At 30.9% G+C, this 18,015-nt stretch overlaps 1 pseudogene; it reads left to right on the forward strand.

Annotated features, from left to right (window-relative positions):
- Nucleotides 1–269: 269 nt before the first annotated feature.
- LOC149571709 (2-succinylbenzoate--CoA ligase, chloroplastic/peroxisomal-like) lies at nucleotides 270–5,581 on the forward strand (annotated as a pseudogene).
- Nucleotides 5,582–18,015: the final 12,434 nt, after the last annotated feature.

Consider the following 18,015-nt stretch of genomic DNA (forward strand, 5'->3'; position numbering starts at 1 on the left):
GCACCTACTTTCAAATGTCACCAGTCAACAATGAAATCGAACCAAGTTCAACTAGCATTATAAAATAATAATGTAAGCCAGCAGATGATATCAAAAAGGCATGATATCTCATGGTAAGCCATGATTGAAGAATATGAACAACATGGATTTTTTGAAAATATAGATAGATGCATGGACATATGCATGCATACTTTTATATTTGAGAAAATTTAGCTGGTAGGTGTAACGAATTTTCAACCCTTGCTAGCATTCTACTTGCCTGTGCCAAAATGGGAATTTTGGAAAAGGACATGGACATCCCTCAAAGCATACACAAGGTATGTCATCTTTTTTATTCAATGAATCAAAGAAATGCTATCATTTATTACAATGATTTTTAGGATATGCATAAATTAGATTTGACAAAAAGCCTCTAGACACATTCAAAGGCAAATTCCACAACCTTTACCAGCATGCTACCTACATATGCTGAAGTGGGAGCTTTGGAACAGGTTATAGATATCCATCAAAGTACAAGAATAAATAAATTTTGTGATGTTGTAGTTGGAACTTCTTTGGTAGACAAAATTGTAAATTGTGGAAGCATAGACAAGGCATGTGAATTATTTGAGGCACACATATCAAATTGAAGCCAATTTAATGCACTCATCCTAAATAGTTACTAAGTCAAATAAGTGTGGCACACCTTCTAGTGTTTTAACTTTCTCATTTATTCTTTGAAGATGGTTCTCTTTCTTCTCTTGAATAACTCAAAAAAACAAAATGATAAGTTATTATACTTTCTTCAGTTTTTCTTTGAGTTTGAGGAATAGTAGGGATGGAACAAAAGATCTCAAGGAAAGCCAAGAGCATTATTAATAAAATAAATACCCATTATTTTTCAAAAATTAAAAATTAAAAAAGAAACAATTTAACTTTTGGTAGACAATATGATTTAAAGAAGCTGAAATTACATTGACAATAAATTTATGCAATGATTGACAACATATATATGTAGTATAATATTTACATTATTCATCAAAAGATACAAAATATAATCTTACAAATGTCCACTATAAATACCTTGACATACCCATTGCTCAAACCCCTAGACCCACCTAGCTCCTATAAGGGAATCTCAACTAACCTTTCATGTGTAGCCCACCCCTCAACATCCTATCATTCTACTATACTACAGTGGTCTTCAATTATCCTTCAATCCATACTATACATATCTCTATTCTCCTAGAAGTAAGCCTTTATATTATTCATTTATGCAGTCTAGAGGCCCATAAGATGCAACTTTAGGTTCATGGTATTTTATATCTTTTTGCATCCCTTTGAATGCCAATTTTTTTGATATGTGTAGTTCACATTCCATAGGTATATCTTTCTCGTAGTCTGGGAGAAGAAATTTGTATTCTAAGAATCTTTTTATGATGAGTACTAAACATTTTATATTATTTTATTTGTAAAGCTGATATAAGAGGAATAGAATATAATCATGCTCTCAAAAGCCAACATGATAAAAAATTTAAAGATTAAAGAAAAGTATTTGTGATATAAGGTAGTTAAAGTCACCTTAATGGGAGAAAAAGGGAGGGTTATAGTTCAGGATTTGTTCTAATCATTCAAGAGATTATGGCTATTAAAATATAGGCTCCAAATCTGTTAAGGCATTCTTGTTTGTCTTTCCATTCATTCTAATCAAGAGAGTCATTTAAATAGTACAAAAAGAAGATCTAGCTAGGACAACTTATTATTATTACATTAGATGCTACAATCACATTAAGAAGGGCAAGCCAAATGGAGAGGGACACCAACTGCAACATCTATGTTTATTGGATGGTTGAGATACTTGAGAATCATGCTTAGAAAGATCAATGTAGACTATATCAACATTTAAATGAAGCTAGAGAATCCTTGCTACTAGTGGAAGATGATACACAACACCAATATAAAAATCATATAAGCACAATGCTTAGTAAGATTGTACAATAAAAAACTCCTAACCCATTTTATTGGTCAAGACTTGAATATGTGGAACTTAGTATCATGTTCAAGAAACAAGCACCTTAAGCATACAAAATAATTTCATTATGCAACCATTGCCAAAGGAAAAGTATAACAATTAAATCCAAATAAGTTTGTTGCAAAGTTAAAATGAAAACTTATCTTACTTCTCTGGGCTTGTAAGAGGAGTAAGGAGGATCTCCTACAAATGACACAGAAAAATAGATAACATAGCATTAAAAGTAGGCCATTTTGAAGGTTTGAACTATAGACATTCAACAATCATCTTCCAAAACTCTCTTGGGATGCCCACACCAACTACACTGGCATATTGTGGTGGTTGCCTCCATGCCTTAACAATAGCCTTGTAGATCTCTTCTGAACTTAACCTTGCCTACTTTCAGAAAGAACCTAGTCATTCATGCAACACAATTCTCCAAACTCAAGGCCACTTTGGTGAATATGAAAAGAAATTCAAAATTGAGACCTAAAACAACCAATGACTAAAATAATAATGCAATGGCTTACGAAATTGCTCCAGTGCACATTTCAACCAATAAAAGTAGGTTGAATTATCAATCGAGAGTGCCCTAACAAAAGATGTAGTTTGCAATATTTCCTAATAAAAGAAACTATAATTGTCAAGCGAGAGTTTATTTCCTAATTATTTGGCCAGTCATTTCTTATGCATTGTAATTGGTAATTTCCCATTGGTTGCCATCTATTATATATTGACAAGTGGTCATCTTAACTACCATTGGCCTATTATGTATTTAATCATTTGGACTCATGGTTGACTAGTAGACTAACAAATGAATATTGTAATCATTGCATATCAGTTAATACTAAAGAATAACAAAGACTGATAATGGTGTATCTGTCAAGTACTACTATAAATGTATAATTGAATTATTTTTGTAATTCCATTTTCTTCAGTAGTTGCTTCTCACAACACATGTCCCAATTTAAAAAATTAGAAATTTTTCTATTTAAAAAATAGTATGAAGAGTACAACCACCCTTAAACTTCACATACTAAGGAAACATTAAGCTTGGAAAAAGTAAGTCAACTTTGACTATTTAACACTTTAGCCTAGGAATCAAGCCTTAATGTGTGATGTTTAAGTCGTCAACTACAGAAAAAAATGAAAGAATTATTTTCAAGATGGCTCCAAATTATAGAATCTAGAAAATTCTCATTTTTTCTTCCTCATACCACATTTGATAGGTTTATCTTCACACATCTCCACTATGCCACATTGGTGGAATCTCTTCAGTGTTGGCCATTGTACTAGCAGGAGGATACCATATCTTTATACCCAAGTTTGAAGTAGCTTATGCTCTATTTGCAATACAAAGATACTCTATATCAATGATGATCACTATACCAGCTATGCCTGCTAATATAGTTACATTTTGCATCGATTTGAGGCATGCTAATAATTACTTTTACTTTCGTAACTAAATTCTCTTACTAAAAACATAAAAATTAAAATGCTTTATTCAGACCATTCCAAAGTTCAAACTCTCTTGGAAAAATTTGGTTTCTTTTGTTTGTCAAAACCTAGTAGAAATAAGAGGTTTTATCAATATGTAGTAAAGCTATAGTAAGAAGAGGTGTAGTCCTAGTAATCTTTTGGAAAATGTGGTTGCACACAAGTTAGAACCAAACCCAAGTGTTGAGTAGAAGGAACATTTGCCAAGAAAAGATTTTCTATGGAATAGAAATCTCAACTATATTGTCAATAGGAAGATCAAATACTAACCACATATATCACTATAATGTTTGTACTTGAAAAATTGCTTTGTATGTTTGTTGCTTTTGTAAAACTATAATGTTTGTAAAGGCTAAAAATGAACTTGTAGGAATAAATCTAATTTGGAAACTACTAATTGTCTATCCCTCATGCTTTTGCAATAGAAGAAAGAAAGGAGAATCAACACTATGATTTTCAATTCTTGAGAAGATACTTAATGAAGTTGGAAGCTTGTCACCACAACTTATCAAGAAAGTCACTGAAATTTTTCCAAGAGCTCAAATCTTTTCAGCTTATGGTTAGTTTATAGTCTTCTTTAATAATAGGAAAGGGAGATGATAGAATCATTGAAAACTCTCTAATTTAATGATTTATATTAACATTATGTCATGTTATTTTCTTCATGTAGTTGCATTCGTTTACCTATTTCATATTACTTCCTAAGGAGACCTAATTCTACTTCTTTTTTCTAAACTCTTGTTTGTTATTATTTTAAAAAAGGTATGATAGAGGCATGTTCCTCAATGAATTTCACTCTTGCACATGATCCAATCATTTGACAAGGTAGTTTTACCGAAATATAGGATTATTCCATTGATCCAGCTCATCACAATAATTTTCAAGATCATCGAATAGGAGTTTGTGTGGGAAAGCCTACTTCTCATGTGGAAATATAGATAGAACATAGTGATGAATGTCTTGAAGCTAATAACTTATACAATGTGGGGACTATAATGACAAGAGGCCCACATGTGATACTGAAGTATTGGGGCCAAAATGATTCAACCAAAATAGCATTGAGTGAAAATGGATGGCTAAATATAGGAGATCTTCGATGGATTGATGAAGAGGGTAGATTATGGCTTCTTGGCTAATCTAAAGACATGATTAAAAGTGGTGGAGAAAATGTTTATCCTTTTGAGGTGAGTGTTTCTCTTATAGCTCAATGCCAACTTATAAGAACATCATTTGTTGTAAAATTAAACCCATAAAATCATCTTGTTTTATTGTGGCAGTTTATTCTATTATTGTTCTGGATATGTTCACCTCTGCTTAATTACTTTTGGCACTTTTTGGTTCTTTTAAAATTATCCCATCTACAAAAACTTAAGTTGTTTCAAACAAAAGAACTTCAACTTTAGTTGTTGAGCATAATTTTCATTAATGGACAAGATGATACTCATCTATTTCATATATGCCAGTAAATAATTTTCTACCATCACAGGTGGAGAAGATCCTATTACAACATCCAGGGATTTTGGCAGCTATCATTATCAAAATCCTAGATCCAAGGTTTATTGAAATTGTTACTACATGCATCCAACTAAGGGATGGTTGGCACTGGGAACATTAGAATTTTGTAATGCTGAACAATGTAGCTATGAATGAGCACAAAAAATTGTCCCCAATGCTACTACAATTATTTTGTAAATAGTAAGGACTTTTTGAGTATACCTCTACTATTAACCTATTTGAAAAATTATAGATTATGTGGCTATATTCTTTATAACATAGCCTTATATGTTGGAAAATATTCAATAGAGACACAATCAACAAGATTGTGTCTGGAATCAACTATGTATGTTTTGTAATTAATATTTTAGATCATTTTCAAGAATTTATTATTGGATTTTCTTCCCACACCTTAAAAATGGAAAGAAATGGTTTGTGCTTTGTATAAATAGGTTTAAGTTGCCAAGGATTTTCTTCCCATAGAAAGATCCATTTCCAAGAACCACAACAAGAAAAGTGAAGAGAGATGCACTGAAGGGAGAAATTATTTTGAGACTTCAACTCTGTTCGAAATTGATAGCAACTAGAAGTAGCTTATAGAATACAATATTGCTCTTAATTTTTGACGAACTCTGTTCTATTCATTTTCATGTGTTATGAATAAAATAGAAGACAAAATTCTAAAATAAATTAGACTATCAACTTTGCTAATTGAATAGCTAAAACTGAGATGATTTAGGGCCCACGCAGATTTGAACTAGGGAAGCTTGTATAATATATGTTTTTCGAAAATCATCCTAATTGGAGTGTTTCAAGTTAGATATAGTTGATTTGACTAACTACAAGAATAAGTCCCATAATTCTTTGAAGCCCTAGCCATGCCTAAACTATGACATATTTTAAGAAGAGATAAAATATGATTAAATATGACAATCAAATTGTTAGAAATTGTTCTTGACACTCAAGTACCAATTATTGTAACACATGGTAAAATATTAAAACTATATTTAACATCATTGAAATATATAAGTATGTAGTAACTATTACAAGAATAAGTCCCATAATTCTCTAAAGCCCTAGTCATGCCTAAACTATAACAGAATAGATCCTAACATTGGGACAAGAGGTACTACCTATATTTGCACAGAATCTTGACCAATTCAATCAATGTACTATAGGTGGAATCAAAGAATAAATTTTGAGGTCACTCAAGTCTTCTAGGCTTGTAGTGTTTATGTTGACCTACAAGAGCATAAGGCTATCTACAAATTTATTTAACCATTTTCCTTATAACATACATTTACTCTCAACCTTGTACAAAAGGGCCAACATGGTTAATCTACAACGATGGTGAATTTTTTTTACATGATCATTGTCAATCTTTTGAGAAGCAACTTCACAATCAACCATCAAATCATGTGGTTTTCCTTGACAGTATCATTTTGATTGAACTATGAGGCATTAGACATTCTTATAGATAGGAGGTAATACTTGACTGGGTTCCTTAGTTCAATTTACTCAATCCTTTATCCAGGGATAAAAGAGATACTCCATATGTCACTAGCTATTCATGGGTCTCTTCCTTCATGTTGAGATTTTCACCAAGTGTAATAGCTACATCCCTCCCACCTGGCCCTACCACCTGCCCCTATGCCCTCTCTTATTCTAGGGAACTAGAAACCTATAATTGGAAGGGATGTGGTCTAGGACACCCAACCCAACAACACAAAACAAATAAATCAAATGTAGATGCCCATATATCAATAATTTAGATCTTACAATTTAATGTTTGGAAAAAGGTCATTGAACTATCACTTATCATCTTTATATATTTCATTTAGTAACTTTGAAGAAATGATATATATACAAACACAGAGACAAAGACATAATATTGTGAGTCCCTGTTATTGGAATTAAGATTGTTTCTAACAGAAAATGCAAATGCAATTGTAGTGTTTTCTACATCAACTTTTAAAGATAGTACTCCAATACATCATCAAGGATGAAAGGAAAAGAATGATAGATTGTAGACAAGTGCTCACAAATTGAGAGGCAAAAGTAACAAAGTTTAATTTGATAGATAAGGCACCTCAAAAATGACAAAATAGGTTATGATATATAACTTCAAGTTATTTGCATTTATCTAATGTACAATATCCTCTATACCAATATGGTAATCTCAAAACATTGAAAAAAGTATTATGTGTTAAATAGTGCAAAACAAAAATTTACATTAGGGTATCTAATTTCTATCAATTAAGAACTAATTTTGTTATGGTTTTGTTATTTATTACTTAACAAGCCTTGTCTATCATGTTCTAGTCTTGACTCAATTTTGGATCCACAAATAGATTTTTTTTTAAAAACAGGTGGATAATTTGAGTGTCTATTTTCTGAATATTAATATTAAGAAAAATCTAGACTATGTATGTATTTTGGTTATCCATAAATACATTTTTCCTTGGATATTTTGTATCATAAAATATTTTAACAAAGACATAAATATCCTTTTCTAGATGTTTTCAATATGGTTTTCACAAGGTTAACTTGGATTTCTCCTAGATTTATTTGCCTAGGTTAATCCAGGACAAAATCCTCTTTCCTATTAGCTTGCATGAGTTATTTTCTTTCAATTTTTGGAGACTGGTGGATTTCTGTAGATATTAAAATATTATAATATAGAATGCCAAAAATTATTATAACTTATTACTTATTACTACAATGTATCACACTATATGGGATTATTATGGGATGGTGATGACTACCTTGCATAAAAAAGGTTTTGTATAGAAATGATGTAGTAAAACAAGCACCTCTACATATTGGACTAGGGAAGCATACCATGGTGGTTACTCTGCCTCTAAAATACCACTTTTATCTAGTTTTCTCTCTCACTATAGTTATGTAAGCATTAACAATTTTTCTTCACCAAAGCTATTACTAGCTTTTATCAATCGCCTATTTGTTTCTGAATTAATTACTTATCTTCACCAAAGCTATTATTAGCTATTATCAATCACTTGTTATTTTTGAATCATCCTTAGGTTTTGGATAGTGTTTTTTATTTGTTTGTCTCACAATAATTGCATGTTGATTGCATCTAGGATGTTATATGCATGGGAGTCATATGATGCCTAGGTGATCGCAGTTACTATAGTTACACTTTTGAGGGTAAGGCTGAAACTACTGAATGCTAAGAAGTTCAACCCTTGATCAAGAGGCCTTGAATAAACTCATACACCCCATAAGGAATGAATGGGCTATGAAAGTATAAATTGAGCTACTCCATTTGGATTGTAGATGATCATTGAATAATGCAACACCCTAAAGGACATATTGCTACTATCTTCCTAGACAACTCCATTAGAAAGTTTGATCACATTTCTCCACTCTTCTAGGCTATTAGCTAGATAGGCCATTCAAAAAAAGATTGCAAAAATATTTATCTAATTCTCTACTAAAATTTTTATGCTATATATTGCATTGATTTTGATTAACCTTCATATATCCTTTGTTTACCTTGTGTCTCTCTTTGAAAGGTATGGGATAGACAAAAGTAAATAAATTTGGCATTCCACAATGTTCCATATCACGTAATTTTTTCTAAAGCATTTCTTATTTTACTGCAAATTCATAGTTAGAAATAAATTTAACTAATAATAAGATATGAATCTTGTAGCTATCATTCTTCAACAACAATTCAAAAAAACACCCAAAGGGATATTTTAAATGGGCAAATTAATAATACAAAAAAAAAAAAAAAAAAAAAAAAACCTCTATTGTACCTTGATCTTCTCCATAAATTTTCCACCAACATCTGAATGTTTAAATGTGATAGGGTTCCATCCTTGCATGTCAAGTTTTCTTTTAGATTAATTCCAAAAAGTGTAAGTCAGGGTCCAGTGCTTGAGTTCATCTTCAAGACCTTTCATCTAGATATGATAAATGAAGAAAATGAGTTAAAGTGGTGTTGGAAGTAAGCAATCAACAATAGTTGGAAGTTTTTGAAAATAAAATTTTGAATATCTTTTGATTCCCTTATATCACAAATTTAACCAAAAAATAGAAGCATTCTAGGTTACAATTGTAGAATTTACTTTCAATAAAAACAAAGTGACAACACTGCTTTTAGGGGCAATAAAACATATTTTCAATCCAAGATAAGAAAGATAATCAAGTGCATAGGAAAATGATCATAAAAGAGGATTAATAATCATAGCTAGAAATGTTTGTACATAATGCTCATCAGGTATATAATTATGCTCTTTTTGAAGAATAGCAGCCTAGCAATATAAAGAAATTAGGAAGGGCTAGATTAGTGATCTAAACATAGTTTCAATGTAAAATGTTAGAGGAGAAAAATCATCTAAATAATCTTGAATCTAGATATTACGTTGTATATGAAAAAAATAGTAAAGTAGTTCATTCAGAATCTAAAATCTAATTGTAGATGCACAAACAATGTATATCTCAAACACATTTAATAACACATATATTTATCTCATTAAAATATTGCAAGTTGGTACTAGTGTATATAAGCATTGGAACACTAGGAGGACCAATGTTGGATACTTCAGTGAGGAGGCAAATACCTTGCTATTTGTCAAGACTTGAGATTGATAGAAGACATTCGCATGTGAGAAAATATTACTTTGAATACATGGCATATCCTTACTACCACTTGTTTTGTAGGATAAACAAAACTAATCTTCCAAAATAAAGTAATTAAATAATATACAAGATAGGATGGGAGACTAAATTCAAGAGAAGTAGATGGACACAATCATTTTATTTCATTAGGCATACTAGCATGTAATAGAAATTTCTATTGATCAATCATAGTAGATAACTAATAGTGATCCATAAACAAGGCAGCTATTCCACTATCTTGTCAAAATAAATCTCTAGCATCTCAATCAATGCTTGACTGATGTACTCGTTCTTGAAAAAATATTGTATAAAGAGGATTCCTAAGAGTCCTTGAAAAGAATCAAAGGAATTTGCAGTAAAAATGATCTTTAAAGAGTTCTTAAAATGAAATTTTTATGTGCAAAAAAATATTAAGAAGGGTTGCAACACTAATAAGATAGCACCCATATTCCATAGGAACATGCACCAGGCCCTCAAGCCCCCATCCTCATCCAAAGTGGTAGTTTGGGTGAAACTAGTAGGTGAAATCCCTTGGCCATTCACAATAATTATTGTAACTACCTAAACATTTTGAAACATAGTGTAGTATAAGGAATATGAGGAAACATCTAGGAGACAATTGGTCATCCCCAAGGCACCTGGAGGCATCCTTCCACTATTTTGGAAAACTAGCATCCCAACATCAAAGTTAACTTTCATATCTTTAAAAAAAATGATCAATTCACAATTAAAATAATGGTTTTAAAATGAGCATGGGGATCTCACAAGCCCTTCCACATACCTTATTCAACCACAAATCACTAAATTGAAAATATTATATTTCCCACTAATATTTTCATTCCACTTTATAAGTTCTTTTACATTGTTGCTTGTGTAGGAGGATAGATACAACTATTTTGAAGCCTTGTTGCCATGTTTACGCTGAGGAAATAGACTACAAAAAGAATCCATTGAAACCCCAAAAAATAACAAAGTAGTCAATAAGGAGAACTGATTCAAATCCCTACATTGTAGTAAGACTGGCATCGATGAGTTGAAATCTCCACAAGACAACAAAGCTGAATACAAGGGCATTTAAATAGCTTATGGATTACTTTTTTTGTGATATGTGCATTAGGAGCCGATGATATTTTGGTAAGGGCATTGGGAACAGTCAGAATGATTGAATCTAGGCTAGCTAGGTTATATTTCATCAAATATTGAAATATGGATATATAAATATTAACAAATTCTAAAACAGAAATAGAAACAAGTGGAATGAGACAAACCTCATGACCTCGACCTTTGATCTAAACCATGTGAGGCATGTGCTTAAGAACATAGCTGAGACCTTCATTGGAGACTAGTTTAAGCTCTGAAGCTCCTGTGTGTGGTCAAATTGCAACATTAAAATGAAATATAAATTGACCTTTTTCATTTTGACATAATGAAGCCTATGTTGGTCAAAATTTTGACCAACAAGGGCATGGATTTTTAAAAAAAAGACATTTTTCCTTTCCTATTCTGACCAATTTGACCCCATTTTAATAGATGGTCAAAAACTTTTGGTTTGAAATTATCATAAGAATCATGTTCTCAAACATCAAAATATTTAGAAATTTCACAAACTCAATTGAAAATGAAAGGATGAAATAGATCGTATTCTGGTATGATCATTCCCCCCGACTAAAACTTTGACTTGTCCTCAAGAAAAAAATGAAATTTCTCACCCTCGTTGCCATCCTAAAATCTGAGGGATCCTTTACCTCTTGTAGTAATGTTCCAATAAAAACCTTTATTCTCCTTGTACCTTTCCCATTTGTAGAGTTCTTCTGTCATATCAAGTTTCTCTAGATCTTGCTTATTAGCAAGCAATGGGGACAATAGAAGTGGAGGATAAAAAGTTAAAGGGATTCAATCACTTTTTATTTCTTTCCCTAGCTTAATGTATCAGGGTTCTCACCAAGTAGCAGTGATAAAATTCAAATGAGTATGAGGTTCTTTCTTTTGCAGGTCTTCACTCAATCCTATCCAGTGCTATTGATTCTCCTACTTTGTTGCAAGAAAATCTATTTCTACCATAGCTTTATATTCTTGATAGGCTACCTCCATTAGAGGAGGAATAATCTAGATTCTAGGTTTTGAGTAAAAAATTTTCAACCAATCATAGTATAGAGTTTTGACATCCTTACCTTTAGGCCTATGAAAAAGTGTAATCTTGTACTCTAATTCTCTATACACATGGGCTTGGTTTTCTCTACTAACTTCATTTTGGATCCAATACAACAATTCTCTTAGTTGAATATCACCCACATAAGGTAGAGAGTTTCAATCACTATTGTCAGGGACTATTAAATTATGTAAAAAGAGTTCACGGAGAAAATTTTTGATGGTTACAAGGGCAACACAGAAAGCTTGGAAGAATTCATGAGGAGTATTCAATGTTAAACTTTTACCCTGCATTAGACAAGTCATCTAATAATTGACAAATTGTTCTTTCAAAAATAGAGCATAAATAGGAGAAGAAGAGTGACAAGACATCAATTCAAGAATTATGGTAGTGACTTTCGTAAGTTTTCCACTTAATTGTTCAATATCTGCATCCTTTTCAATTGAATCTAGAGTTTAATTGAAGATGGTTTTGTCAAGGCTCTCTCTCTCTCTCTCTCTCTCTCTCTCTCTCTCATTAACTAATTAGATAACTATGAAATAATGCTTAACAATGAAATAGTGGAACTAGGATGGTAAGTAACATGTGTCTTAGGTGAAGGACCAAGAGAAATAATTTGCTGGGCTGTGGATGCTAAAGCATCAAGTCCTTGCAAAAGAATTTGTTCAACAATAGTGTTAACTACATCCAAATTTAAATATTCCAACATCTTCTTCATGAAATTTTTCCCTTTGAGGACAAAGAGGAGAGTCTAAAACTTTAGCAAGTACACTATTGTCATCATTTGAATCTATGTAAATGATGGGTGGCTGGATGGATGATTTCTCTTTATCAATAGTTAAACATTTTTAGACATAGGGGATTGAAAAGACACACCCTCATTAGGTTTTATAGATGTTTGGATCCTTTAAGTTCTATTTTTGAGGAGTACTTCTACTGCCTTTGAAGCTACAAGAAGTTTTGGAGATGTTTCCTATACATTCCCCCTCTTCTTCCTTTAAATCCTACAAACTATAGTAGAGCTAGTAGTTGGGGAAATTTTAGTTTTCCTCTTACCTTTACTAGATGTTGGACTCAACTCAAAGGTAGAGGCTATAAGAGTGGAAATTGGGGTTCTCTATGACCTTTGGGGTCTGGACAAGGAAGAACTTGGTGCTAGGTTTACAAGATTTTTGCAAGGTTTTTTTCCTCCTCAATTTGCTTTGCAAGCTGCCTAATAGGGTTTTGCACATTGATTCACCAGTACATTTTGGCAAATATGTGACTACTTGACTAAAACTTTTAGTCACACCACTAAATAATTTAGTCACGTGACTGAAATGGATCACATTCTAGTATTTCTTTGTAATTTACAACTATGGGTGATGAAATAAGTGACTAATTTGATCATCGAGATCAACCAAATAAAAGTGACTAAATAAACTATCAAATAAATGACTAAATAAGTGACTGCACAATTAGTCACTAATAATTAGTCACCTAAATAAAAGTAATTAAATAAACTACCTAATATATGATTAAATAGTTAGTCAATAATAATCAATCATCAAACAAAAATGAATGAATAGAGTATTATTACTTCTTTATAATAACACTTTCTAAATAAAGCATAGAGTAATACATAAATTAGAGGTTCAATTTTACTAGAAAAACTTGTTCTCTAACATGATTATTGTGTGAGAAATCCATCTACACCTGACTAGTTCTTCATATTTTTTTTAATCTATAATATTGTATTTTACTGTATAATAATTTCAACATCATTCATATAACAAGTATCCCATACCCTTTTCTTGTCATGGTTAAAGTTTTTAACAAATAGATCTATCTCCTAGTTATCAATTGAAAAGAGTTAAACTCAAAAATGCCAAGAATGTTTCATTGATGCTAGTGTCAAGTTGAAAAATCAAAGATAGATGTTGATATAGAAGTTCATAAAAATGAAAGTAAAGTGAAATTAAAAAATTAAAGATGAATAACAGATTAAAAGTTTAAAAATATAAATGTAAATATTTATTATTAATAATTTATTAACATAATAAATAATATAAACAATATTAATTTTAGTTTTAATGGTAAGAAAGATATAATAATGTAATTTTCAATTAATTATAATATTATAATAATAATAGGTTGATCAAGAAAATTCCATCCAATTTTTTTTTGCATACAATTGAAAAGTAAGAATCAAAATTTATTTACAATAAATAACTTTAATTATTTTTCATGATGCAACACATAAGACAATTTGGAGGGAATTTAAATAATTATATCAAAAGGGTTGGAGGGAATTTTAATCATTTTAGTGGGAGCTAGAAATATGCCATTCTTGCTTGTGTGAGTTGTTCTAGGAGTTCATCGCATGCATCATCTTCGCTGACTATGGATTATACTGACACAACTTGACAATGTTGGTTACCTTGTGAATCAAAACAAGTAGCAAGGTGGGATTAAGTAGGTTCCATGTCAGTGTAGAGGTTCATAGGATTTAGTTCAGGGGTCATCACAAGTAGTAGGGCACACATGAGACACATATATAATGGCACTATGATAGGGTTTCACCAACAATTAGAAGTGCCCAATAATTAACTGATCATGGAGATGATACAACCCTGGTTAATTAATTCAATAGTTGAGACTGTAAGTTCTAAAATCCCATTGAAACCCTGATATGCCATAAAATCATTTAAAAATATATGAAATCTAGTAAATTAGATCAACAGTATCTTATACTGAGAATACAAGTTAATAAAAAATTAGAAGATATTGGATAGTGTTATTTAGTTGGAATTCATAAAAAATGAATCATTTCAACTTCGAATATAGATTTGGTTTCAAGTACAAGTATACAATTCTTTTATTGGTAGTGTATAACCCATACCATTTTGTTCATGCAAACCTTAAAATTTCATCACCTTAGTCGTATTGATGTAGATTAGCAATCAAAAATGTTACATATCAAGGTACGAATGTGCTAAAATTGTATTACACTACTATTGATAATGTCAAAATTCACAATCTTTTCTAGATGATCATGTGTACAATAACCTTTCATATGACCCTCATATTAGTCATTCATTGATTTATTCTATAGTTCTTGCACTTTCTTCTTTAATTCACTTCTTTTCTTTTTCTACGTTTATTGATAATTGACCCTTTTTTGGGGTATACTACACATGCTAGGTAGTATAGTTTTGTTACTAGATTATGAGAAAATTGTGTAGGGTAGTATAAAAACCTCAAGAAATCATATATATTAAATCATAGATTCTATCTAGAAGATATTAAATCCTTTCAAGACTTATTGGAACATTTTTTTCTTTATAATAAATCAAACTAATTTCTTACTCCACTCCAACATCATTCTAAAATTACAATCAAAACTCTGAAGTCTCTTCTTCTACACTCTCACTAATTCTTTTCTCTATGTCTTCTTTCTACTATCATATCAATATCTTAACTCTACTTATAATACTAAAAGAAAACACTCTCAACATAGCCTTATTTTTAAAAGCAAGACACAGTCCTATTTTTATCTTTCTAGTTCTATTTTTAATTGCTAGTCCTATTTCTAACTACTTCTTTTGGCATTTTCTGTGGTGGTCTCACATGTTTTATCATCACTTACATTGACTTTTGGAAAGGAAATTGATGAGCAATAGTGATAATATCCTTTGTCATCATATTTAAAGTGTTCAGATAAATGAGCTTCATGAATAACATATTGACTCCAATTTTCAGAACCATATAGTTCCATAATAGGCCAAGCATCAAAGGGGAGATTACTTCTGTATCTTTTGAACTTTTTCTTGGAGAAATTATCTTGGTATTAGCTCTAGGACTAATTGAAATGCAAATACATCTTACTATAGAATGGTCGTGTAGATGCAAAAGATACATATTATATGACATGATTCTTTTATACTAACATAATAATAGAGGCTATAACTTTCTAAAATAAAATGAGTAAAATTAGCATGCAAAAGGCTTACATTTTTTCTATGGGTGGTGTTCATCAGTGTTGCATGCAACTACATTAATAAGGAAAATATGAGTAAATTTTTTAAGAAAGTTTGTAATAACCATTATTTCCTTTCCATTTTTTGAGAGAATTTAAATTCTTGTGGCATACATTTCAATAAACTAAAATATGGTGAATAAGAAATTAATTAGCTAAAGACAATCTTTATTCTACCATTATTTTTCACAGAATATGTCATGAAGATAAGTGGAAAAGAAAAGATTTTAGAAAACATGCAAAATGCATTTTTACACTATCCACTCCAAAAATATTTTTCTAGGTGACTGAATCTCATATGACATATCATATCAATGAGATAACTATGCATTTGTAGACTAAGAAAGATATCACAAAAAAATAAAACCAAGAACTACTAAAAGAAACTAAGAATGAGGAAAATCTTAGACAAGAAAGATTATGCAAGGCCATGTAATTAAAACAATTGTATGAGAGGAATGTTCTTTGTCCAAAAGAATTGCCAAAAAGGTAAAAGGGATGACATGCATCTAATTTGCCTTTTTTTTATGGTATTATAATTAGTTTTAGGTTATCATAGATTATCTATATAATTGGCTTTAGATTACCATAGATTATCTATATATTTTTCCTCTACCTCTTTTTTTGGGCCATGGAAAACAAAGTTTTGGCAAATGTTTGCTGGAAGTTTTTTTTATCCACCAGGTGCACTATGCTGATGTTTGATAAATGCAATTGATATCTCTACATGGCTCTCCAAATGCAATTGATATCTCTACATGCCTCTCCAAGTAATATGAAAATAAAGTTTTGACTATTCCTATTTTGAAAATGACCATTGATTCCATGTAGATTCTAAACAATTGCTCCAACTTTCATGGCACTCTCATCTGAACTCGGTTGACAAATTAGTCTATAGAAGTTTGAGATTATATGTCCTGCTTATTGCTCCCATGCACTTTTGCAAACTATCAAAAAAACCGCTCAATTTTCTTATTAAGAATTTTAAAAATACTATATAATAATTACCCCACAAAATTTGATTATATTCTTGCATGCTCATAAAATCTACTATGGAATGTTGATCATGCATTAGAAGAGCTCCAATAGTTTTGGCCTTTGTTGAACCAACATATCCTGCATTAGCAAAAGACTCATCCATTATTGTGCAACATTAGAAGTTTTTAATCTATTTTTTTGTTGAGCTTCCAATACACCACATGGTGTCCTAGCTTAGTTGACATGTCTATGGAACTTGTGAAATCAAATAGCTCCACATTTGATTCCCTTAAGAGTTGAGTAACTTTCTTAGAAAATATTTGCAAATCTTTCTTAATTATACTGAATGCTTCAATAGAGGGTGTGAGTTAGTGATCACAATGTAAGGTTTTCCCCTTTTTCAATTTTTTTTGTTTTGACACTGCCATGATCCTTCCTCTTGTCTTTAACTTAGGTTCTACTTCTTTTGCTTCCATCTTTTTCCAGACCATATGGCTTCATTAAGTTAATTGTGGGGTTATGATTTTTTTGTTTCAAACTGATAAATAATTTAAGATTTGAGAATTTGAAGCTTGGATATTAGATTCATCGTGCTCTTCTTCTGGTCACCTTTTTCTTATCGAGCATTCAAATTAAAATTTGTGCAAAAATAGTATCTATTTCTCCTAAAAGCACAAAAAATCTATCAAAAAACACTATCAACTATGGGCTGAGTACACTATAACCCTTGTCGCATTTGAGCACTACAATTTTTGGCACCAACACATGCAAAAGATTGTGTCATAGAAAATTTTTCCAAACATCTAGTTCAAGCATACATATGTCACATTTTTGTACCATTTTTTACTATACAGACCAATAGCATCAACAGGGTTTATTTTGACTAATACCAGATTAGAGTTTTGATCAATTTAAACTTATTTGCAATAAAAAAGAGTTCATTACATTTTAATATCTGATACAAATCTATTTTGATTTTACCTAATTAAAAATTATTATTTTTAAAAGCCCTAGAAAATGTTAACTACAAGGATTATCTCCCATAGTAACTCAATCTTTTTCAATTATAGATAATTGGAAATCGACAGTTTTGAATTTATACACTGTTATTAAAATAATAATAAGAGAGGATGAAAACATCATTGTCTTCCATAATTTTCATATTTTATATTTATGTTTGTAAATAACTAAATTAAAATCATCCCTTACAAGTTGGCCAAATCTGAAAAAAAAATTTGA

This window comes from Cupressus sempervirens, chromosome 2 (assembly GCF_028749045.1).
Source record: "Cupressus sempervirens isolate cs-2001-9-10 chromosome 2, ASM2874904v1, whole genome shotgun sequence".
NCBI lineage: Eukaryota > Viridiplantae > Streptophyta > Pinopsida > Cupressales > Cupressaceae > Cupressus > Cupressus sempervirens.